Source organism: Lonchura striata, chromosome 6, assembly GCF_050655825.1.
Source record: "Lonchura striata isolate lonStrDom1 chromosome 6, ASM5065582v1, whole genome shotgun sequence".
In the NCBI taxonomy this organism is placed as follows: domain Eukaryota; kingdom Metazoa; phylum Chordata; class Aves; order Passeriformes; family Estrildidae; genus Lonchura; species Lonchura striata.
In genome coordinates, this window is record NC_140708.1 from 7,813,078 (window position 1) to 7,836,390 (window position 23,313).

Below are 23,313 nucleotides of genomic sequence, written 5' to 3' on the forward strand. Positions count from 1 at the left end.
AAAACTCAGCAGTCCAGGTTCCTGATGTCAGTTTGTAGGGCTCCCTTGGGTCTATCAGGGCAGCACAAGTTTGAGGTGGGGACAACTTCGGTGTGGGGTCAATCCTTCGATATAAGGATTTTTTGCAGTCAGGACCAGGGGCCCCTGGGCACATTCTTTTTCCATTTTCCCTGGGAAAGAAAACTCAGCAGTCCAGGTTCCTGATGTCAGTTTGTAGGGCTCCCTTGGGTCTATCAAGGCAGCACAAGTTTGAGGTGGGGACAACTTCGGTGTGGGATCCATCCTTCGATATAAGGATTTTTTGTAGTGTGGCCCCAGCCCATGGCCACGTGCCCCTGGGCACATCCTTTTTCCATTTTCCCTGGGAAAGAAAACTCAGCAGTCCAGGTTCCTGATGTCAGTTTGTAGGGCTCCCTTGGGTCTATCAGGGCAGCACAAGTTTGAGGTGGGGACAACTTCGGTGTGGGGTCCATCCTTCGATATATGGATTCTTTGCAGTCAGGGCCAGGGGCCCCTGGGCACATCCTTTTTCCATTTTCCCTGGGAAAGAAAACTCAGCAGTCCAGGTTCTAGATGACAGTTTGTAGGGCTCCCTTGGGTCTATCAGGGCAGCACAAGTTTGAGGTGGGGACAACTTCGGTGTGGGGTCCATCCTTCGATATAAGGATTTTTTGCAGTCAGGGCTAGGGGCCCCTGGGCACATCCTTTTTCCATTTTCCCTGGGAAAGAAAACTTAGCAGTCCAGGTTCCTGATGTCAGTTTGTAGGGTTCCTTTGGGTCTTTCAGGGCAGCACAAGTTTGAGGTGGGAACAAATTCAGTGTGGGGTCCATCCCTCGATATAAGGATTTTTGCAGTCAGGGTCAGGGGCCCCTGGGCATATCCTTTTTCCATTTTCCCTGGGAAAGAAAACTCAGCAGTCCAGGTTCCTGATGTCAGTTTGTAGGGTTCCCTTGGGTGTATCAGGGCAGCACAAGTTTGAGGTGGGGACAACTTTGTTGTGGGTCCATCCTTCGATATAAGGATTTTTTTCAATCAGGGCCAGGGGCCCCTGGGCACATCCTTTTTCCATTTTCCTTTGGAAAGAAAACACAGCAGTCAAGGTTCCTGATGTCAGTTTGTAGGGCTCCCTTGGGTCTATTAGGGCAGCACAAGTTTGAGGTGGGGACAACTTCGGTGTGGGGTCCATCCTTCGATATAAGGATTTTTTGCAGTCAGGGCCTGGGCCCCCTGGGCACAACCTTTTTCCATTTTCCCTGGGAAAGAAAACTCAGCAGTCCAGGTTCCTGATGTCAGTTTGTAGGGTTCTCTTGGGTGTATCAGGGCAGCACAAGTTTGAGGTGGGGACAAATTTGGTGTGGGGTCCATCCTTCGATATAAGGATTTTTGCAGTCAGGGCCAGGGACCCCTGGGCACATCCTTTTTCCATTTTCCCTGGGAAAGAAAACTCAGCAGTCCAGGTTCTAGATGACAGTTTGTAGGGCTCCCTTGGGTCTATCAGGGCAGCACAAGTTTGAGGTGGGGACAACTTCGGTGTGGGGTCCATCCTTCGATATAAGGATTTTTTGCAGTGACATTCCAGCACAGGGCCAGGGACCCCTGGGCACATCCTTTTTCCATTTTCCCAGGGAAAGAAAACTCAGCAGTCCAGGTTCCTGATGTCAGTTTGTAGGGCTCCCTTGGGTCTATCAGGGCAGCACAAGTTTGAGGTGGGGACAACTTCGGTGTGGGGTCCATCCTTCGATATAAGCATTTTTTGCAGTCAGGATCAGGGGCCCCGGGGCACATCCTTTTTCCATTTTCCCTGGGAAAGAAAACTCAGCAGTCCAGGTTCCTGATGTCAGTTTGTAGGGCTCCCTTGGGTCTATCAGGGCAGCACAAGTTTGAGGTGGGGACAACTTCGGTGTGGGATCCATCCTTCGATATAAGGATTTTTTGTAGTGAGGTCCGAGCCCAGGGCCACGTGCCCCTGGGCACATCCTTTTTCCATTTTCCCTGGGAAAGAAAACTCAGCAGTCCAGGTTCCTGATGTCATTTTGTAGGGCTCCCTTGGGTCTATCAGGGCAGCACAAGTTTGAGGTGGGGACAACTTCGGTGTGGGGTCCATCCTTCGATATATGGATTCTTTGCAGTCAGGGCCAGGGGCCCCTGGGCACATCCTTTTTCCATTTTCCCTGGGAAAGAAAACTTAGCAGTCCAGGTTCCTGATGTCAGTTTGTAGGGTTCCCTTGGGTGTATCACGGCAGCACAAGTTTGAGGTGGGGTCAAATTTGGTGTGGGGTCCATCCTTCGATATAAGGATTTTTGCAGTCAGGGCCAGGGACCCCTGGGCACATCCTTTTTCCATTTTCCCTGGGAAAGAAAACTCAGCAGTCCAGGTTCTAGATGACAGTTTGTAGGGCTCCCTTGGGTCTATCAGGGCAGCACAAGTTTGAGGTGGGGACAACTTCGGTGTGGGCTCCATACTTCGATATAAGGATTTTTTGTAGTGAGGTCCCACCCCAGGGCCAGGGGCCCCTGGGCACATCCTTTTTCCATTTTCCCTGGGAAAGAAAACTCAGCAGTCCAGGTTCCTGATGTCAGTTTGTAGGGCTCCCTTGGGTCTATCAGGGCAGCACAAGTTTGAGGTGGGGACAACTTCGGTGTGGACTCCATCCTTCGATATAAGGATTTTTTGCAGTCAGGGCCAGGGGCCCCTGGGCACATCCTTTGGCCATTTTCCCTGGGAAAGAAAACTCAGCAGTCCAGGTTCCTGATGTCAGTTTGTAGGGCTCCCTTGGGTCTATCAGGGAAGCACAAGTTTGAGGTGGGGACAACTTCGGTGTGGGGTCCATCCTTCGATATAAGGATTTTTTGTAGTGAGGTCCCAGCCCCGGGCCAGGGGCCCCTGGGCACATCCTTTTTCCATTTTCCCTGGGAAAGAAAACTCAGCAGTCCAGGTTCCTGATGTCAGTTTGTAGGGTTCCTTTGGGTCTCTCAGGGCAGCACAAGTTTGAGGTGGGAACAAATTCAGTGTGGGGTCCATCCCTCGATATAAGGATTTTTTGCAGTCAGGGTCAGGGGCCCCTGGGCATATCCTTTTTCCATTTTCCCAGGGAAAGAAAACTCAGCAGTCCAGGTTCCTGATGTCAGTTTGTAGGGCTCCCTTGGGTCTATCAGGGCAGCACAAGTTTTAGGTGGGGACAACATTGATGTGGGGTCCATCCTTCGATATAAGCATTTTATGCAGTCAGGGCCAGGGGCCCCTGGGCACATCCTTTTTCCATTTTCCCTGGGAAAGAAAACTCAGCAGTCCAGGTTCCTGATGTCAGTTTGTAGGGCTCCCTTGGGTCTATCAGGGCAGCACAAGTTTGAGGTGGGGACAACTTTGGTGTGGGGTCCATCCTTCGATATAGGTATTTTTTGCAGTCAGGGCCAGGGGCCCCTGGGCACATCCTTTTTCCATTTTCCCTGGGAAAGAAAACTCAGCAGTCCAGGTTCCTGATGTCAGTTTGTAGGGTTCCCTTGGGTGTATCACGGCAGCACAAGTTTGAGGTGGGGTCAAATTTGGTGTGGGGTCCATCCTTCGATATAAGGATTTTTGCAGTCAGGGCCAGGGATCCCTGGGCACATCCTTTTTCCATTTTCCCTGGGAAAGAAAACTCAGCAGTCCAGGTTCTAGATGACAGTTTGTAGGGCTCCCTTGGGTCTATCAGGGCAGCACAAGTTTGAAGTGGGGACAACTTCGGTGTGGGCTCCATACTTCGATATAAGGATTTTTTGTAGTGAGTCCCCAGCCCAGGGCCAGGGGCCCCTGGGCACATCCTTTTTCCATTTTCCCTGGGAAAGAAAACTCAGCAGTCCAGGTTCCTGATGTCAGTTTGTAGGGCTCCCTTGGGTCTATCAGGGCAGCACAAGTTTGAGGTGGGGACAACTTCGGTGTGGGCTCCATCCTTCGATATAAGGATTTTTTGCAGTCAGGGCCAGGGGCCCCTGGGCACATCCTTTTTCCATTTTCCCTGGGAAAGAAAACTCAGCAGTCCAGGTTCCTGATGTCAGTTTGTAGGGCTCCCTTGGGTCTATCAGGGAAGCACAAGTTTGAGGTGGGGACAACTTCGGTGTGGGGTCCATCCTTCGATATAAGGATTTTTTGTAGTGAGGTCCCAGCCCCGGGCCAGGGGCCCCTGTGCACATCCTTTTTCCATTTTCCCTGGGAAAGAAAACTTAGCAGTCCAGGTTCCTGATGTCAGTTTGTAGGGTTCCTTTGGGTCTTTCAGGGCAGCACAAGTTTTAGGTGGGGACAACATTGATGTGGGGTCCATCCTTCGATATAAGCATTTTATGCAGTCAGGGCCAGGGGCCCCTGGGCACATCCTTTTTCCATTTTCCCTGGGAAAGAAAACTCAGCAGTCCAGGTTCCTGATGTCAGTTTGTAGGGTTCCCTTGGGTGTATCAGGGCAGCACAAGTTTGAGGTGGGGACAACTTTGTTGTGGGTCCATCCTTCGATATAAGGATTTTTTTCAATCAGGGCCAGGGGCCCCTGGGCACATCCTTTTTCCATTTTCCTTTGGAAAGAAAACACAGCAGTCAAGGTTCCTGATGTCAGTTTGTAGGGCTCCCTTGGGTCTATTAGGGCAGCACAAGTTTGAGGTGGGGACAACTTCGGTGTGGGGTCCATCCTTCGATATAAGGATTTTTTGCAGTCAGGGCCTGGGCCCCCTGGGCACAACCTTTTTCCATTTTCCCTGGGAAAGAAAACTCAGCAGTCCAGGTTCCTGATGTCAGTTTGTAGGGTTCTCTTGGGTGTATCAGGGCAGCACAAGTTTGAGGTGGGGACAAATTTGGTGTGGGGTCCATCCTTCGATATAAGGATTTTTGCAGTCAGGGCCAGGGACCCCTGGGCACATCCTTTTTCCATTTTCCCTGGGAAAGAAAACTCAGCAGTCCAGGTTCTAGATGACAGTTTGTAGGGCTCCCTTGGGTCTATCAGGGCAGCACAAGTTTGAGGTGGGGACAACTTCGGTGTGGGGTCCATCCTTCGATATAAGGATTTTTTGCAGTGACATTCCAGCACAGGGCCAGGGGCCCCTGTGCACATCCTTTTTCCATTTTCCCTGGGAAAGAAAACTCAGCAGTCCAGGTTCCTGATGTCAGTTTGTAGGGCTCCCTTGGGTCTATCAGGGCAGCACAAGTTTGAGGTGGGGACAACTTCGGTGTGGGGTCCATCCTTCGATATAAGGATTTTTTGCAGTCAGGGTCAGGGGCCCCTGGGCACATCCTTTTTCCATTTTCCCTGGGAAAGAAAACTCAGCAGTCCAGGTTCCTGATGTCAGTTTGTAGGGCTCCCTTGGGTCTATCAGGGCAGCACAAGTTTGAGGTGGGGACAACTTCGGTGTGGGCTCCATCCTTCGATATAAGGATTTTTTGTAGTGAGGTCCGAGCCCAGGGCCACGTGCCCCTGTGCACATCCTTTTTCCATTTTCCCTGGGAAAGAAAACTCAGCAGTCCAGGTTCCTGATGTCATTTTGTAGGGCTCCCTTGGGTCTATCAGGGCAGCACAAGTTTGAGGTGGGGACAACTTCGGTGTGGGGTCCATCCTTCGATATATGGATTCTTTGCAGTCAGGGCCAGGGGCCCCTGGGCACATCCTTTTTCCATTTTCCCTGGGAAAGAAAACTCAGCAGTCCAGGTTCCTGATGTCAGTTTGTAGGGTTCCCTTGGGTGTATCACGGCAGCACAAGTTTGAGGTAGGGTCAAATTTGGTGTGGGGTCCATCCTTCGATATAAGGATTTTTGCAGTCAGGGCCAGGGACCCCTGGGCACATCCTTTTTCCATTTTCCCTGGGAAAGAAAACTCAGCAGTCCAGGTTCTAGATGACAGTTTGTAGGGCTCCCTTGGGTCTATCAGGGCAGCACAAGTTTGAGGTGGGGACAACTTCGGTGTGGGATCCATCCTTCGATATAAGGATTTTTTGTAGTGAGGCCCCAGCCCATGGCCACGTGCCCCTGGGCACATCCTTTTTCCATTTTCCCTGGGAAAGAAAACTCAGCAGTCCAGGTTCCTGATGTCAGTTTGTAGGGCTCCCTTGGGTCTATTAGGGCAGCACAAATTTGAGGTGGGGACAACTTCGGTGTGGGGTCCATCCTTCGATATAAGGATTTTTTGCAGTCAGGGCCTGGGCCCCCTGGGCACAACCTTTTTCCATTTTCCCTGGGAAAGAAAACTCAGCAGTCCAGGTTCCTGATGTCAGTTTGTAGGGCTCCCTTGGGTCTATCAGGGCAGCACAAGTTTGAGGTGGGGACAACTTCGGTGTGGGCTCCATCCTTCGATATAAGGATTTTTTGCAGTCAGCGCCAGGGGCCCCTGGGCACATCCTTTTTCCATTTTCCCTGGGAAAGAAAACTCAGCAGTCCAGGTTCCTGATGTCAGTTTGTAGGGTTCCCTTGGGTGTGTCACGGCAGCACAAGTTTGAGGTGGGGTCAAATTTGGTGTGGGGTCCATCCTTCGATATAAGGATTTTTGCAGTCAGGGCCAGGGACCCCTGGGCACATCCTTTTTCCATTTTCCCTGGGAAAGAAAACTCAGCAGTCCAGGTTCTAGATGACAGTTTGTAGGGCTCCCTTGGGTCTATCAGGGCAGCACAAGTTTGAAGTGGGGACAACTTCGGTGTGGGCTCCATACTTCGATATAAGGATTTTTTGTAGTGAGGTCCCAGCCCAGGGCCAGGGGCCCCTGGGCACATCCTTTTTCCATTTTCCCTGGGAAAGAAAACTCAGCAGTCCAGGTTCCTGATGTCAGTTTGTAGGGCTCCCTTGGGTCTATCAGGGCAGCACAAGTTTGAGGTGGGGACAACTTCGGTGTGGGCTCCATCCTTCGATATAAGGATTTTTTGCAGTCAGGGCCAGGGGCCCCTGGGCACATCCTTTTTCCATTTTCCCTGGGAAAGAAAACTCAGCAGTCCAGGTTCCTGATGTCAGTTTGTAGGGCTCCCTTGGGTCTATCAGGGAAGCACAAGTTTGAGGTGGGGACAACTTCGGTGTGGGGTCCATCCTTCGATATAAGGATTTTTTGTAGTGAGGTCCCAGCCCCGGGCCAGGGGCCCCTGTGCACATCCTTTTTCCATTTTCCCTGGGAAAGAAAACTTAGCAGTCCAGGTTCCTGATGTCAGTTTGTAGGGTTCCTTTGGGTCTTTCAGGGCAGCACAAGTTTGAGGTGGGAACAAATTCAGTGTGGGGTCCATCCCTCGATATAAGGATTTTTTGCAATCAGGGTCAGGGGCCCCTGGGCATATCCTTTTTCCATTTTCCCTGGGAAAGAAAACTCAGCAGTCCAGGTTCCTGATGTCAGTTTGTAGGGCTCCCTTGGATCTATCAGGGCAGCACAAGTTTTAGGTGGGGACAACATTGATGTGGGGTCCATCCTTCGATATAAGCATTTTATGCAGTCAGGGCCAGGGGCCCCTGGGCACATCCTTTTTCCATTTTCCCTGGGAAAGAAAACTCAGCAGTCCAGGTTCCTGATGTCAGTTTGTAGGGCTCCCTTGGGTCTATTAGGGCAGCACAAGTTTGAGGTGGGGACAACTTCGGTGTGGGGTCCATCCTTCGATATAAGGATTTTTTGCAGTCAGGGCCTGGGCCCCCTGGGCACAACCTTTTTCCATTTTCCCTGGGAAAGAAAACTCAGCAGTCCAGGTTCCTGATGTCAGTTTGTAGGGTTCTCTTGGGTGTATCAGGGCAGCACAAGTTTGAGGTGGGGACAAATTTGGTGTGGGGTCCATCCTTCGATATAAGGATTTTTGCAGTCAGGGCCAAGGACCCCTGGGCACATCCTTTTTCCATTTTCCCTGGGAAAGAAAACTCAGCAGTCCAGGTTCTAGATGACAGTTTGTAGGGCTCCCTTGGGTCTATCAGGGCAGCACAAGTTTGAGGTGGGGACAACTTCGGTGTGGGGTCCATCCTTCGATATAAGGATTTTTTGCAGTGACATTCCAGCACAGGGCCAGGGGCCCCTGTGCACATCCTTTTTCCATTTTCCCTGGGAAAGAAAACTCAGCAGTCCAGGTTCCTGATGTCAGTTTGTAGGGCTCCCTTGGGTCTATCAGGGCAGCACAAGTTTGAGGTGGGGACAACTTCGGTGTGGGGTCCATCCTTCGATATAAGGATTTTTTGCAGTCAGGGTCAGGGGCCCCTGGGCACATCCTTTTTCCATTTTCCCTGGGAAAGAAAACTCAGCAGTCCAGGTTCCTGATGTCAGTTTGTAGGGCTCCCTTGGGTCTATCAGGGCAGCACAAGTTTGAGGTGGGGACAACTTCGGTGTGGGCTCCATCCTTCGATATAAGGATTTTTTGTAGTGAGGTCCGAGCCCAGGGCCACGTGCCCCTGGGCACATCCTTTTTCCATTTTCCCTGGGAAAGAAAACTCAGCAGTCCAGGTTCCTGATGTCATTTTGTAGGGCTCCCTTGGGTCTATCAGGGCAGCACAAGTTTGAGGTGGGGACAACTTCGGTGTGGGGTCCATCCTTCGATATATGGATTCTTTGCAGTCAGGGCCAGGGGCCCCTGGGCACATCCTTTTTCCATTTTCCCTGGGAAAGAAAACTCAGCAGTCCAGGTTCTAGATGACAGTTTGTAGGGCTCCCTTGGGTCTATCAGGGCAGCACAAGTTTGAGGTGGGGACAACTTCGGTGTGGGATCCATCCTTCGATATAAGGATTTTTTGTAGTGAGGCCCCAGCCCATGGCCACGTGCCCCTGGGCACATCCTTTTTCCATTTTCCCTGGGAAAGAAAACTCAGCAGTCCAGGTTCCTGATGTCAGTTTGTAGGGCTCCCTTGGGTCTATCAGGGCAGCACAAGTTTGAGGTGGGGACAACTTCGGTGTGGGGTCCATCCTTCGATATATGGATTCTTTGCAGTCAGAGCCAGGGGCCCCTGGGCACATCCTTTTTCCATTTTCCCTGGGAAAGAAAACTCAGCAGTCCAGGTTCCTGATGTCAGTTTGTAGGGCTCCCTTGGGTCTATCAGGGCAGCACAAGTTTGAGGTGGGGACAACTTCGGTGTGGGGTCCATCCTTCGATATAAGGATTTTTTGCAGTCAGGGCTAGGGGCCCCTGGGCACATCCTTTGGCCATTTTCCCTGGGAAAGAAAACTCAGCAGTCCAGGTTCCTGATGTCAGTTTGTAGGGCTCCCTTGGGTCTATTAGGGCAGCACAAGTTTGAGGTGGGGACAACTTCGGTGTGGGGTCCATCCTTCGATATAAGGATTTTTTGCAGTCAGGGCTAGGGGCCCCTGGGCACATCCTTTGGCCATTTTCCCTGGGAAAGAAAACTCAGCAGTCCAGGTTCCTGATGTCAGTTTGTAGGGTTCCCTTGGGTCTATCAGGGCAGCACAAGTTTGAGGTGGGGTCAAATTTGGTGTGGGGTCCATCCTTCGATATAAGGATTTTTGCAGTCAGGGCCAGGGACCCCTGGGCACATCCTTTTTCCATTTTCCCTGGGAAAGAAAACTCAGCAGTCCAGGTTCTAGATGACAGTTTGTAGGGCTCCCTTGGGTCTATCAGGGCAGCACAAGTTTGAGGTGGGGACAACTTCGGTGTGGGCTCCATACTTCGATATAAGGATTTTTTGTAGTGAGGCCCCAGCCCAGGGCCAGGGGCCCCTGGGCACATCCTTTTTCCATTTTCCCTGGGAAAGAAAACTCAGCAGTCCAGGTTCCTGATGTCAGTTTGTAGGGCTCCCTTGGGTCTATCAGGGCAGCACAAGTTTGAGGTGGGGACAACTTCGGTGTGGGCTCCATCCTTCGATATAAGGATTTTTTGCAGTCAGGGCCAGGGGCCCCTGGGCACATCCTTTTTCCATTTTCCCTGGGAAAGAAAACTCAGCAGTCCAGGTTCCTGATGTCAGTTTGTAGGGCTCCCTTGGGTCTATCAGGGAAGCACAAGTTTGAGGTGGGGACAACTTCGGTGTGGGGTCCATCCTTCGATATAAGGATTTTTTGTAGTGAGGCCCCAGCCCAGGGCCAGGGGCCCCTGTGCACATCCTTTTTCTATTTTCCCTGGGAAAGAAAACTTAGCAGTCCAGGTTCCTGATGCCAGTTTGTAGGGTTCCTTTGGGTCTTTCAGGGCAGCACAAGTTTGAGGTGGGAACAAATTCAGTGTGGGGTCCATCCCAAGATATAAGGATTTTTTGCAGTCAGGGTCAGGGGCCCCTGGGCATATCCTTTTTCCATTTTCCCTGGGAAAGAAAACTCAGCAGTCCAGGTTCCTGATGTCAGTTTGTAGGGTTCCCTTGGGTGTATCAGGGCAGCACAAGTTTGAGGTGGGGACAACTTTGTTGTGGGTCCATCCTTCGATATAAGGATTTTTTTCAATCAGGGCCAGGGGCCCCTGGGCACATCCTTTTTCCATTTTCCTTTGGAAAGAAAACACAGCAGTCAAGGTTCCTGATGTCAGTTTGTAGGGCTCCCTTGGGTCTATTAGGGCAGCACAAGTTTGAGGTGGGGACAACTTCGGTGTGGGGTCCATCCTTCGATATAAGGATTTTTTGCAGTCAGGGCCTGGGCCCCCTGGGCACAACCTTTTTCCATTTTCCCTGGGAAAGAAAACTCAGCAGTCCAGGTTCCTGATGTCAGTTTGTAGGGTTCTCTTGGGTGTATCAGGGCAGCACAAGTTTGAGGTGGGGACAAATTTGCTGTGGGGTCCATCCTTCGATATAAGGATTTTTGCAGTCAGGGCCAGGGACCCCTGGGCACATCCTTTTTCCATTTTCCCTGGGAAAGAAAACTCAGCAGTCCAGGTTCTAGATGACAGTTTGTAGGGCTCCCTTGGGTCTATCAGGGCAGCACAAGTTTGAGGTGGGGACAACTTCGGTGTGGGGTCCATCCTTCGATATAAGGATTTTTTGCAGTGACATTCCAGCACAGGGCCAGGGACCCCTGGGCACATCCTTTTTCCATTTTCCCAGGGAAAGAAAACTCAGCAGTCCAGGTTCCTGATGTCAGTTTGTAGGGCTCCCTTGGGTCTATCAGGGCAGCACAAGTTTGAGGTGGGGACAACTTCGGTGTGGGGTCCATCCTTCGATATAAGGATTTTTTGCAGTCAGGACCAGGGGCCCCTGGGCACATCCTTTTTCCATTTTCCCTGGGAAAGAAAACTCAGCAGTCCAGGTTCCTGATGTCAGTTTGTAGGGCTCCCTTGGGTCTATCAGGGCAGCACAAGTTTGAGGTGGGGACAACTTCGGTGTGGGATCCATCCTTCGATATAAGGATTTTTTGTAGTGAGGTCCGAGCCCAGGGCCACGTGCCCCTGGGCACATCCTTTTTCCATTTTCCCTGGGAAAGAAAACTCAGCAGTCCAGGTTCCTGATGTCATTTTGTAGGGCTCCCTTGGGTCTATCAGGGCAGCACAAGTTTGAGGTGGGGACAACTTCGGTGTGGGGTCCATCCTTCGATATATGGATTCTTTGCAGTCAGGGCCAGGGGCCTCTGGGCACATCCTTTTTCCATTTTCCCTGGGAAAGAAAACTCAGCAGTCCAGATTCCTGATGTCAGTTTGTAGGGTTCCCTTGGGTGTATCACGGCAGCACAAGTTTGAGGTGGGGTCAAATTTGGTGTGGGGTCCATCCTTCGATATAAGGATTTTTGCAGTCAGGGCCAGGGACCCCTGGGCACATCCTTTTTCCATTTTCCCTGGGAAAGAAAACTCAGCAGTCCAGGTTCTAGATGACAGTTTGTAGGGCTCCCTTGGGTCTATCAGGGCAGCACAAGTTTGAGGTGGGGACAGCTTCGGTGTGGGCTCCATACTTCGATATAAGGATTTTTTGTAGTGAGGTCCCAGCCCAGGGCCAGGGGCCCCTGGGCACATCCTTTTTCCATTTTCCCTGGGAAAGAAAACTCAGCAGTCCAGGTTCCTGATGTCAGTTTGTAGGGCTCCCTTGGGTCTATCAGGGCAGCACAAGTTTGAGGTGGGGACAACTTCGGTGTGGACTCCATCCTTCGATATAAGGATTTTTTGCAGTCAGGGCCAGGGGCCCCTGGGCACATCCTTTGGCCATTTTCCCTGGGAAAGAAAACTCAGCAGTCCAGGTTCCTGATGTCAGTTTGTAGGGCTCCCTTGGGTCTATCAGGGAAGCACAAGTTTGAGGTGGGGACAACTTCGGTGTGGGGTCCATCCTTCGATATAAGGATTTTTTGTAGTGAGGTCCCAGCCCCGGGCCAGGGGCCCCTGGGCACATCCTTTTTCCATTTTCCCTGGGAAAGAAAACTCAGCAGTCCAGGTTCCTGATGTCAGTTTGTAGGGTTCCTTTGGGTCTTTCAGGGCAGCACAAGTTTGAGGTGGGAACAAATTCAGTGTGGGGTCCATCCCTCGATATAAGGATTTTTTGCAGTCAGGGTCAGGGGCCCCTGGGCATATCCTTTTTCCATTTTCCCTGGGAAAGAAAACTCAGCAGTCCAGGTTCCTGATGTCAGTTTGTAGGGCTCCCTTGGGTCTATCAGGGCAGCACAAGTTTTAGGTGGGGACAACATTGATGTGGGGTCCATCCTTCGATATAAGCATTTTATGCAGTCAGGGCCAGGGGCCCCTGGGCACATCCTTTTTCCATTTTCCCTGGGAAAGAAAACTCAGCAGTCCAGGTTCCTGATGTCAGTTTGTAGGGTTCCCTTGGGTGTATCAGGGCAGCACAAGTTTGAGGTGGGGACAACTTTGTTGTGGGTCCATCCTTCGATATAAGGATTTTTTTCAATCAGGGCCAGGGGCCCCTGGGCACATCCTTTTTCCATTTTCCCAGGGAAAGAAAACTCAGCAGTCAAGGTTCCTGATGTCAGTTTGTAGGGCTCCCTTGGGTCTATTAGGGCAGCACAAGTTTGAGGTGGGGACAACATCGGTGTGGGGTCCATCCTTCGATATAAGGATTTTTTGCAGTCAGGGCCTGGGCCCCCTGGGCACAACCTTTTTCCATTTTCCCTGGGAAAGAAAACTCAGCAGTCCAGGTTCCTGATGTCAGTTTGTAGGGTTCTCTTGGGTGTATCAGGGCAGCACAAGTTTGAGGTGGGGACAAATTTGGTGTGGGGTCCATCCTTCGATATAAGGATTTTTGCAGTCAGGGCCAGGGACCCCTGTGCACATCCTTTTTCCATTTTCCCTGGGAAAGAAAACTCAGCAGTCCAGGTTCTAGATGACAGTTTGTAGGGCTCCCTTGGGTCTATCAGGGCAGCACAAGTTTGAGGTGGGGACAACTTCGGTGTGGGCTCCATCCTTCGATATAAGGATTTTTTGCAGTGACATTCCAGCACAGGGCCAGGGGCCCCTGTGCACATCCTTTTTCCATTTTCCCTGGGAAAGAAAACTCAGCAGTCCAGGTTCCTGATGTCAGTTTGTAGGGCTCCCTTGGGTCTATCAGGGCAGCACAAGTTTGAGGTGGGGACAACTTCGGTGTGGGGTCCATCCTTCGATATAAGGATTTTTTGCAGTCAGGGCTAGGGGCCCCTGGGCACATCCTTTGGCCATTTTCCCTGGGAAAGAAAACTCAGCAGTCCAGGTTCCTGATGTCAGTTTGTAGGGCTCCCTTGGGTCTATTAGGGCAGCACAAATTTGAGGTGGGGACAACTTCGGTGTGGGGTCCATCCTTCGATATAAGGATTTTTTGCAGTCAGGGCCTGGGCCCCCTGGGCACAAGCTTTTTCCATTTTCCCTGGGAAAGAAAACTCAGCAGTCCAGGTTCCTGATGTCAGTTTGTAGGGCTCCCTTGGGTCTATCAGGGCAGCACAAGTTTGAGGTGGGGACAACTTTGGTGTGGGGTCCATCCTTCGATATAAGTATTTTTTGCAGTCAGCGCCAGGGGCCCCTGGGCACATCCTTTTTCCATTTTCCCTGGGAAAGAAAACTCAGCAGTCCAGGTTCCTGATGTCAGTTTGTAGGGCTCCCTTGGGTCTATCAGGGCAGCACAAGTTTGAGGTGGGGACAACTTCGGTGTGGGCTCCATCCTTCGATATAAGGATTTTTTGCAGTCAGGGCCAGGGGCCCCTGGGCACATCCTTTTTCCATTTTCCCTGGGAAAGAAAACTCAGCAGTCCAGGTTCCTGATGTCAGTTTGTAGGGCTCCCTTGGGTCTATCAGGGAAGCACAAGTTTGAGGTGGGGACAACTTCGGTGTGGGGTCCATCCTTCGATATAAGGATTTTTTGTAGTGAGGTCCCAGCCCCGGGCCAGGGGCCCCTGTGCACATCCTTTTTCCATTTTCCCTGGGAAAGAAAACTTAGCAGTCCAGGTTCCTGATGTCAGTTTGTAGGGTTCCTTTGGTTCTTTCAGGGCAGCACAAGTTTGAGGTGGGAACAAATTCAGTGTGGGGTCCATCCCTCGATATAAGGATTTTTTGCAGTCAGGGTCAGGGGCCCCTGGGCATATCCTTTTTCCATTTTCCCTGGGAAAGAAAACTCAGCAGTCCAGGTTCCTGATGTCAGTTTGTAGGGCTCCCTTGGGTCTATCAGGGCAGCACAAGTTTTAGGTGGGGACAACTTCGGTGTGGGGTCCATCCTTCGATATAAGGATTTTTTGCAGTCAGGGCCTGGGCCCCCTGGGCACAACCTTTTTCCATTTTCCCTGGGAAAGAAAACTCAGCAGTCCAGGTTCCTGATGTCAGTTTGTAGGGTTCTCTTGGGTGTATCAGGGCAGCACAAGTTTGAGGTGGGGACAAATTTGGTGTGGGGTCCATCCTTCGATATAAGGATTTTTGCAGTCAGGGCCAGGGACCCCTGGGCACATCCTTTTTCCATTTTCCCTGGGAAAGAAAACTCAGCAGTCCAGGTTCTAGATGACAGTTTGTAGGGCTCCCTTGGGTCTATCAGGGCAGCACAAGTTTGAGGTGGGGACAACTTCGGTGTGGGGTCCATCCTTCGATATAAGGATTTTTTGCAGTGACATTCCAGCACAGGGCCAGGGGCCCCTGTGCACATCCTTTTTCCATTTTCCCTGGGAAAGAAAACTCAGCAGTCCAGGTTCCTGATGTCAGTTTGTAGGGCTCCCTTGGGTCTATCAGGGCAGCACAAGTTTGAGGTGGGGACAACTTCGGTGTGGGGTCCATCCTTCGATATAAGGATTTTTTGCAGTCAGGGTCAGGGGCCCCTGGGCACATCCTTTATCCATTTTCCCTGGGAAAGAAAACTCAGCAGTCCAGGTTCCTGATGTCAGTTTGTAGGGCTCCCTTGGGTCTATCAGGGAAGCACAAGTTTGAGGTGGGGACAACTTCGGTGTGGGCTCCATCCTTCGATATAAGGATTTTTTGTAGTGAGGTCCGAGCCCAGGGCCACGTGCCCCTGGGCACATCCTTTGGCCATTTTCCCTGGGAAAGAAAACTCAGCAGTCCAGGTTCCTGATGTCAGTTTGTAGGGCTCCCTTGGGTCTATCAGGGCAGCACAAGTTTGAGGTGGGGACAACTTCGGTGTGGGGTCCATCCTTCGATATATGGATTCTTTGCAGTCAGGGCCAGGGGCCCCTGGGCACATCCTTTTTCCATTTTCCCTGGGAAAGAAAACTCAGCAGTCCAGGTTCCTGATGTCAGTTTGTAGGGTTCCCTTGGGTGTATCACGGCAGCACAAGTTTGAGGTGGGGTCAAATTTGGTGTGGGGTCCATCCTTCGATATAAGGATTTTTGCAGTCAGGGCCAGGGACCCCTGGGCACATCCTTTTTCCATTTTCCCTGGGAAAGAAAACTCAGCAGTCCAGGTTCTAGATGACAGTTTGTAGGGCTCCCTTGGGTCTATCAGGGCAGCACAAGTTTGAGGTGGGGACAACTTCGGTGTGGGCTCCATACTTCGATATAAGGATTTTTTGTAGTGAGGCCCCAGCCCAGGGCCAGGGGCCCCTGGGCACATCCTTTTTCCATTTTCCCTGGGAAAGAAAACTCAGCAGTCCAGGTTCCTGATGTCAGTTTGTAGGGCTCCCTTGGGTCTATCAGGGCAGCACAAGTTTGAGGTGGGGACAACTTCGGTGTGGGCTCCATCCTTCGATATAAGGATTTTTTGCAGTCAGGGCCAGGGGCCCCTGGGCACATCCTTTTTCCATTTTCCCTGGGAAAGAAAACTCAGCAGTCCAGGTTCCTGATGTCAGTTTGTAGGGCTCCCTTGGGTCTATCAGGGCAGCACAAGTTTGAGGTGGGGACAACTTCGGTGTGGGGTCCATCCTTCGATATAAGGATTTTTTGTAGTGAGGTCCCAGCCCCGGGCCAGGGGCCCCTGGGCACATCCTTTTTCCATTTTCCCTGGGAAAGAAAACTCAGCAGTCCAGGTTCCTGATGTCAGTTTGTAGGGTTCCTTTGGGTCTTTCAGGGCAGCACAAGTTTGAGGTGGGAACAAATTCAGTGTGGGGTCCATCCCTCGATATAAGGATTTTTTGCAGTCAGGGTCAGGGGCCCCTGGGCATATCCTTTTTCCATTTTCCCTGGGAAAGAAAACTCAGCAGTCCAGGTTCCTGATGTCAGTTTGTAGGGCTCCCTTGGGTCTATCAGGGCAGCACAAGTTTTAGGTGGGGACAACATTGATGTGGGGTCCATCCTTCGATATAAGCATTTTATGCAGTCAGGGCCAGGGGCCCCTGGGCACATCCTTTTTCCATTTTCCTTTGGAAAGAAAACTCAGCAGTCCAGGTTCCTGATGTCAGTTTGTAGGGTTCCCTTGGGTGTATCAGGGCAGCACAAGTTTGAGGTGGGGACAACTTTGTTGTGGGTCCATCCTTCGATATAAGGATTTTTTTCAATCAGGGCCAGGGGCCCCTGGGCACATCCTTTTTCCATTTTCCTTTGGAAAGAAAACACAGCAGTCAAGGTTCCTGATGTCAGTTTGTAGGGCTCCCTTGGGTCTATTAGGGCAGCACAAGTTTGAGGTGGGGACAACTTCGGTGTGGGGTCCATCCTTCGATATAAGGATTTTTTGCAGTCAGGGCCTGGGCCGCCTGGGCACAACCTTTTTCCATTTTCCCTGGGAAAGAAAACTCAGCAGTCCAGGTTCCTGATGTCAGTTTGTAGGGTTCTCTTGGGTGTATCAGGGCAGCACAAGTTTGAGGTGGGGACAAATTTGGTGTGGGGTCCATCCTTCGATATAAGGATTTTTTGCAGTGACATTCCAGCACAGGGCCAGGGGCCCCTGTGCACATCCTTTTTCCATTTTCCCTGGGAAAGAAAACTCAGCAGTCCAGGTTCCTGATGTCAGTTTGTAGGGCTCCCTTGGGTCTATCAGGGCAGCACAAGTTTGAGGTGGGGACAACTTTGGTGTGGGGTCCATCCTTCGATATAAGTATTTTTTGCAGTCAGCGCCAGGGGCCCCTGGGCACATCCTTTTTCCATTTTCCCTGGGAAAGAAAACTCAGCAGTCCAGGTTCCTGATGTCAGTTTGTAGGGTTCCCTTGGGTGTATCACGGCAGCACAAGTTTGAGGTGGGGTCAAATTTGGTGTGGGGTCCATCCTTCGATATAAGGATTTTTGCAGTCAGGGCCAGGGACCCCTGGGCACATCCTTTTTCCATTTTCCCTGGGAAAGAAAACTCAGCAGTCCAGGTTCTAGATGACAGTTTGTAGGGCTCCCTTGGGTCTATCAGGGCAGCACAAGTTTGAGGTGGGGATAACTTCGGTGTGGGCTCCATCCTTCGATATAAGGATTTTTTGCAGTCAGGGCCAGGGGCCCCTGGGCACATCCTTTTTCCATTTTCCCTGGGAAAGAAAACTCAGCAGTCCAGGTTCCTGATGTCAGTTTGTAGGGCTCCCTTGGGTCTATCAGGGAAGCACAAGTTTGAGGTGGGGACAACTTCGGTGTGGGGTCCATCCTTCGATATAAGGATTTTTTGTAGTGAGGTCCCAGCCCCGGGCCAGGGGCCCCTGTGCACACCCTGTTTCCATTTTCCCTGGGAAAGAAAACTTAGCAGTCCAGGTTCCTGATGTCAGTTTGTAGGGTTCCTTTGGGTCTTTCAGGGCAGCACAAGTTTGAGGTGGGAACAAATTCAGTGTGGGGTCCATCCCTCGATATAAGGATTTTTTGCAGTCAGGGTCAGGGGCCCCTGGGCACATCCTTTTTCCATTTTCCCTGGGAAAGAAAACTCAGCAGTCCAGGTTCCTGATGTCAGTTTGTAGGGCTCCCTTGGGTCTATCAGGGCAGCACAAGTTTGAGGTGGGGACAACTTCGGTGTGGGCTCCATCCTTCGATATAAGGATTTTTTGCAGTCAGGGTCAGGGGCCCCTGGTCACATCCTTTTTCCATTTTCCCTGGGAAAGAAAACTCAGCAGTCCAGGTTCCTGATGTCAGTTTGTAGGGCTCCCTTGGGTCTATCAGGGAAGCACAAGTTTGAGGTGGGGACAACTTCGGTGTGGGGTCCATCCTTCGATATAAGGATTTTTTGTAGTGAGGTCCCAGCCCCGGGCCAGGGGCCCCTGTGCACATCCTTTTTCCATTTTCCCTGGGAAAGAAAACTTAGCAGTCCAGGTTCCTGATGTCAGTTTGTAGGGTTCCTTTGGGTCTTTCAGGGCAGCACAAGTTTGAGGTGGGAACAAATTCAGTGTGGGGTCCATCCCTCGATATAAGGATTTTTTGCAGTCAGGGTCAGGGGCCCCTGGGCATATCCTTTTTCCATTTTCCCTGGGAAAGAAAACTCAGCAGTCCAGGTTCCTGATGTCAGTTTGTAGGGCTCCCTTGGGTCTATCAGGGCAGCACAAGTTTTAGGTGGGGACAACATTGATGTGGGGTCCATCCTTCGATATAAGCATTTTATGCAGTCAGGGCCAGGGGCCCCTGGGCACATCCTTTTTCCATTTTCCCTGGGAAAGAAAACTCAGCAGTCCAGGTTCCTGATGTCAGTTTGTAGGGTTCCCTTGGGTGTATCAGGGCAGCACAAGTTTGAGGTGGGGACAACTTTGTTGTGGGTCCATCCTTCGATATAAAGATTTTTTTCAATCAGGGCCAGGGGCCCCTGGGCACATCCTTTTTCCATTTTCCTTTGAAAAGAAAACACAGCAGTCAAGGTTCCTGATGTCAGTTTGTAGGGCTCCCTTGGGTCTATTAGGGCAGCACAAGTTTGAGGTGGGGACAACTTCGGTGTGGGGTCCATCCTTCGATATAAGGATTTTTTGCAGTCAGGGCCTGGGCCCCCTGGGCACAACCTTTTTCCATTTTCCCTGGGAAAGAAAACTCAGCAGTCCAGGTTCCTGATGTCAGTTTGTAGGGTTCTCTTGGGTGTATCAGGGCAGCACAAGTTTGAGGTGGGGACAACTTTGGTCTGGGGTCCATCCTTCGATATAAGGATTTTTGCAGTCAGGGCCAGGGCCCCCTGGGCACATCCTTTGGCCATTTTCCCTGGGAAAGAAAACTCAGCAGTCCAGGTTCTAGATGACAGTTTGTAGGGCTCCCTTGGGTCTATCAGGGCAGCACAAGTTTGAGGTGGGGACAACTTCGGTGTGGGGTCCATCCTTCGATATAAGGATTTTTTGCAGTGACATTCCAGCACAGGGCCAGGGGCCCCTGTGCACATCCTTTTTCCATTTTCCCTGGGAAAGAAAACTCAGCAGTCCAGGTTCCTGATGTCAGTTTGTAGGGCTCCCTTGGGTCTATCAGGGCAGCACAAGTTTGAGGTGGGGACAACTTCGGTGTGGGGTCCATCCTTCGATATAAGGATTTTTTGCAGTCAGGGTCAGGGGCCCCTGGGCAAATCCTTTTTCCATTTTCCCTGGGAAAGAAAACTCAGCAGTCCAGGTTCCTGATGTCAGTTTGTAGGGCTCCCTTGGGTCTATCAGGGCAGCACAAGTTTGAGGTGGGGACAACTTCGGTGTGGGATCCATCCTTCGATATAAGGATTTTTTGTAGTGAGGTCCGAGCCCAGGGCCACGTGCCCCTGGGCACATCCTTTTTCCATTTTCCCTGGGAAAGAAAACTCAGCAGTCCAGGTTCCTGATGTCATTTTGTAGGGCTCCCTTGGGTCTATCAGGGCAGCACAAGTTTGAGGTGGGGTCAAATTTGGTGTGGGGTCCATCCTTCGATATAAGGATTTTTGCAGTCAGGGCCAGGGACCACTGGGCACATCCTTTTTCCATTTTCCCTGGGAAAGAAAACTCAGCAGTCCAGGTTCCTGATGTCAGTTTGTAGGGCTCCCTTGGGTCTATCAGGGCAGCACAAGTTTGAGGTGGGGACAACTTCGGTGTGGGCTCCATCCTTCGATATAAGGATTTTTTGCAGTCAGGGCCAGGGGCCCCTGGGCACATCCTTTTTCCATTTTCCCTGGGAAAGAAAACTCAGCAGTCCAGGTTCCTGATGTCAGTTTGTAGGGCTCCCTTGGGTCTATCAGGGAAGCACAAGTTTGAGGTGGGGACAACTTCGGTGTGGGGTCCATCCTTCGATATAAGGATTTTTTGTAGTGAGGTCCCAGCCCCGGGCCAGGGGCCCCTGGGCACATCCTTTTTCCATTTTCCCTGGGAAAGAAAACTTAGCAGTCCAGGTTCCTGATGTCAGTTTGTAGGGTTCCTTTGGGTCTTTCAGGGCAGCACAAGTTTGAGGTGGGAAAAAATTCAGTGTGGGGTCCATCCCTCGATATAAGGATTTTTTGCAGTCAGGGTCAGGGGCCCCTGGGCATATCCTTTTTCCATTTTCCCTGGGAAAGAAAACTCAGCAGTCCAGGTTCCTGATGTCAGTTTGTAGGGCTCCCTTGGGTCTATCAGGGCAGCACAAGTTTTAGGTGGGGACAACATTGATGTGGGGTCCATCCTTCGATATAAGCATTTTATGCAGTCAGGGCCAGGGGCCCCTGGGCACATCCTTTGGCCATTTTCCCTGGGAAAGAAAACTCAGCAGTCCAGGTTCCTGATGTCAGTTTGTAGGGTTCCCTTGGGTGTATCAGGGCAGCACAAGTTTGAGGTGGGGACAACTTTGTTGTGGGTCCATCCTTCGATATAAGAATTTTTTTCAATCAGGGCCAGGGGCCCCTGGGCACATCCTTTTTCCATTTTCCTTTGGAAAGAAAACACAGCAGTCCAGGTTCCTGATGTCAGTTTGTAGGGCTCCCTTGGGTCTATTAGGGCAGCACAAGTTTGAGGTGGGGACAACTTCGGTGTGGGGTCCATCCTTCGATATAAGGATTTTTTGCAGTCAGGGCCTGGGCCCCCTGGGCACAACCTTTTTCCATTTTCCCTGGGAAAGAAAACTCAGCAGTCCAGGTTCCTGATGTCAGTTTGTAGGGTTCTCTTGGGTGTATCAGGGCAGCACAAGTTTGAGGTGGGGACAAATTTGGTGTGGGGTCCATCCTTCGATATAAGGATTTTTGCAGTCAGGGCCAGGGACCCCTGGGCACATCCTTTTTCCATTTTCCCTGGGAAAGAAAACTCAGCAGTCCAGGTTCTAGATGACAGTTTGTAGGGCTCCCTTGGGTCTATCAGGGCAGCACAAGTTTGAGGTGGGGACAACTTCGGTGTGGGGTCCATCCTTCGATATAAGGATTTTTTGCAGTGACATTCCAGCACAGGGCCAGGGGCCCCTGTGCACATCCTTTTTCCATTTTCCCTGGGAAAGAAAACTCAGCAGTCCAGGTTCCTGATGTCAGTTTGTAGGGCTCCCTTGGGTCTATCAGGGCAGCACAAGTTTGAGGTGGGGACAACTTCGGTGTGGGATCCATCCTTCGATATAAGGATTTTTTGTAGTGAGGCCCCAGCCCAGGGCCACGTGCCCCTGGGCACATCCTTTTTCCATTTTCCCTGGGAAAGAAAACTCAGCAGTCCAGGTTCCTGATGTCATTTTGTAGGGCTCCCTTGGGTCTATCAGGGCAGCACAAGTTTGAGGTGGGGACAACTTCGGTGTGGGGTCCATCCTTCGATATATGGATTCTTTGCAGTCAGGGCCAGGGGCCCCTGTGCACATCCTTTTTCCATTTTCCCTGGGAAAGAAAACTCAGCAGTCCAGGTTCCTGATGTCAGTTTGTAGGGCTCCCTTGGGTCTATCAGGGCAGCACAAGTTTGAGGTGGGGACAACTTCGGTGTGGGGTCCATCCTTCGATATATGGATTTTTTGCAGTAAGGGCTAGGGGCCCCTGGGCACATCCTTTGGCCATTTTCCGTGGGAAAGAAAACTCAGCAGTCCAGGTTCCTGATGTCAGTTTGTAGGGCTCCCTTGGGTCTATCAGGGCAGCACAAGTTTGAGGTGGGGACAACTTCGGTGTGGGGTCCATCCTTCGATATAAGGATTTTTTGCAGTCAGGGCCAGGTGCCCCTGGGCACATCCTTTGGCCATTTTCCCTGGGAAAGAAAACTCAGCAGTCCAGGTTCCTGATGTCAGTTTGTAGGGCTCCCTTGGGTCTATCAGGGCAGCACAAGTTTGAGGTGGGGACAACTTCGGTGTGGGGTCCATCCTTCGATATAAGGATTCTTTGCAGTGTGGCCCCAGCCCATGGCCAGGGGCCCCTGGGCACAACCTTTTTCCATTTTCCCTGGGAAAGAAAACTCAGCAGTCCAGGTTCCTGATGTCAGTTTGTAGGGCTCCCTTGGGTCTATCAGGGCAGCACAAGTTTGAGGTGGGGACAACTTCGGTGTGGGCTCCATCCTTCAATATAAGGATTTTTTGCAGTCAGGGCCTGGGCCCCCTGGGCACATCCTTTTTCCATTTTCCCTGGGAAAGAAAACTCAGCAGTCCAGGTTCCTGATGTCAGTTTGTAGGGCTCCCTTGGGTCTATCAGGGCAGCACAAGTTTGAGGTGGGGACAACTTCGGTGTGGGGTCCATCCTTCGATATAAGGATTCTTTGCAGTGTGGCCCCAGCCCATGGCCAGGGGCCCCTGGGCACATCCTTTTTCCATTTTCCCTGGGAAAGAAAACTCAGCAGTCCAGGTTCCTGATGTCAGTTTGTAGGGCTCCCTTGGGTCTATCAGGGCAGCACAAGTTTGAGGTGGGGACAACTTTGATGTGGGGTCCATCCTTCGATATAAGCATTTTATGCAGTCAGGGCCAGGGGCCCCTGGGCACATCCTTTTTCCATTTTCCCTGGGAAAGAAAACTCAGCAGTCCAGGTTCCTGATGTCAGTTTGTAGGGTTCCCTTGGGTGTATCAGGGCAGCACAAGTTTGAGGTGGGGACAACTTTGGTGTGGGTCCATCCTTCGATATAAGGATTTTTTTCAGTCAGGGCCAGGGGCCCCTGGGCACATCCTTTTTCCATTTTCCCTGGGAAAGAAAACTCAGCAGTCCAGGTTCCTGATGTCAGTTTATAGGGTTCCCTTGGGTCTATCAGGGTAGCACAAGTTTGAGGTGGGGACAACTTCGGTGTGGGGTCCATCCTTCGATATAAGGATTTTTTGCAGTCAGGTCCCACCCCAGGGCCAGGGGCCTCTGGGC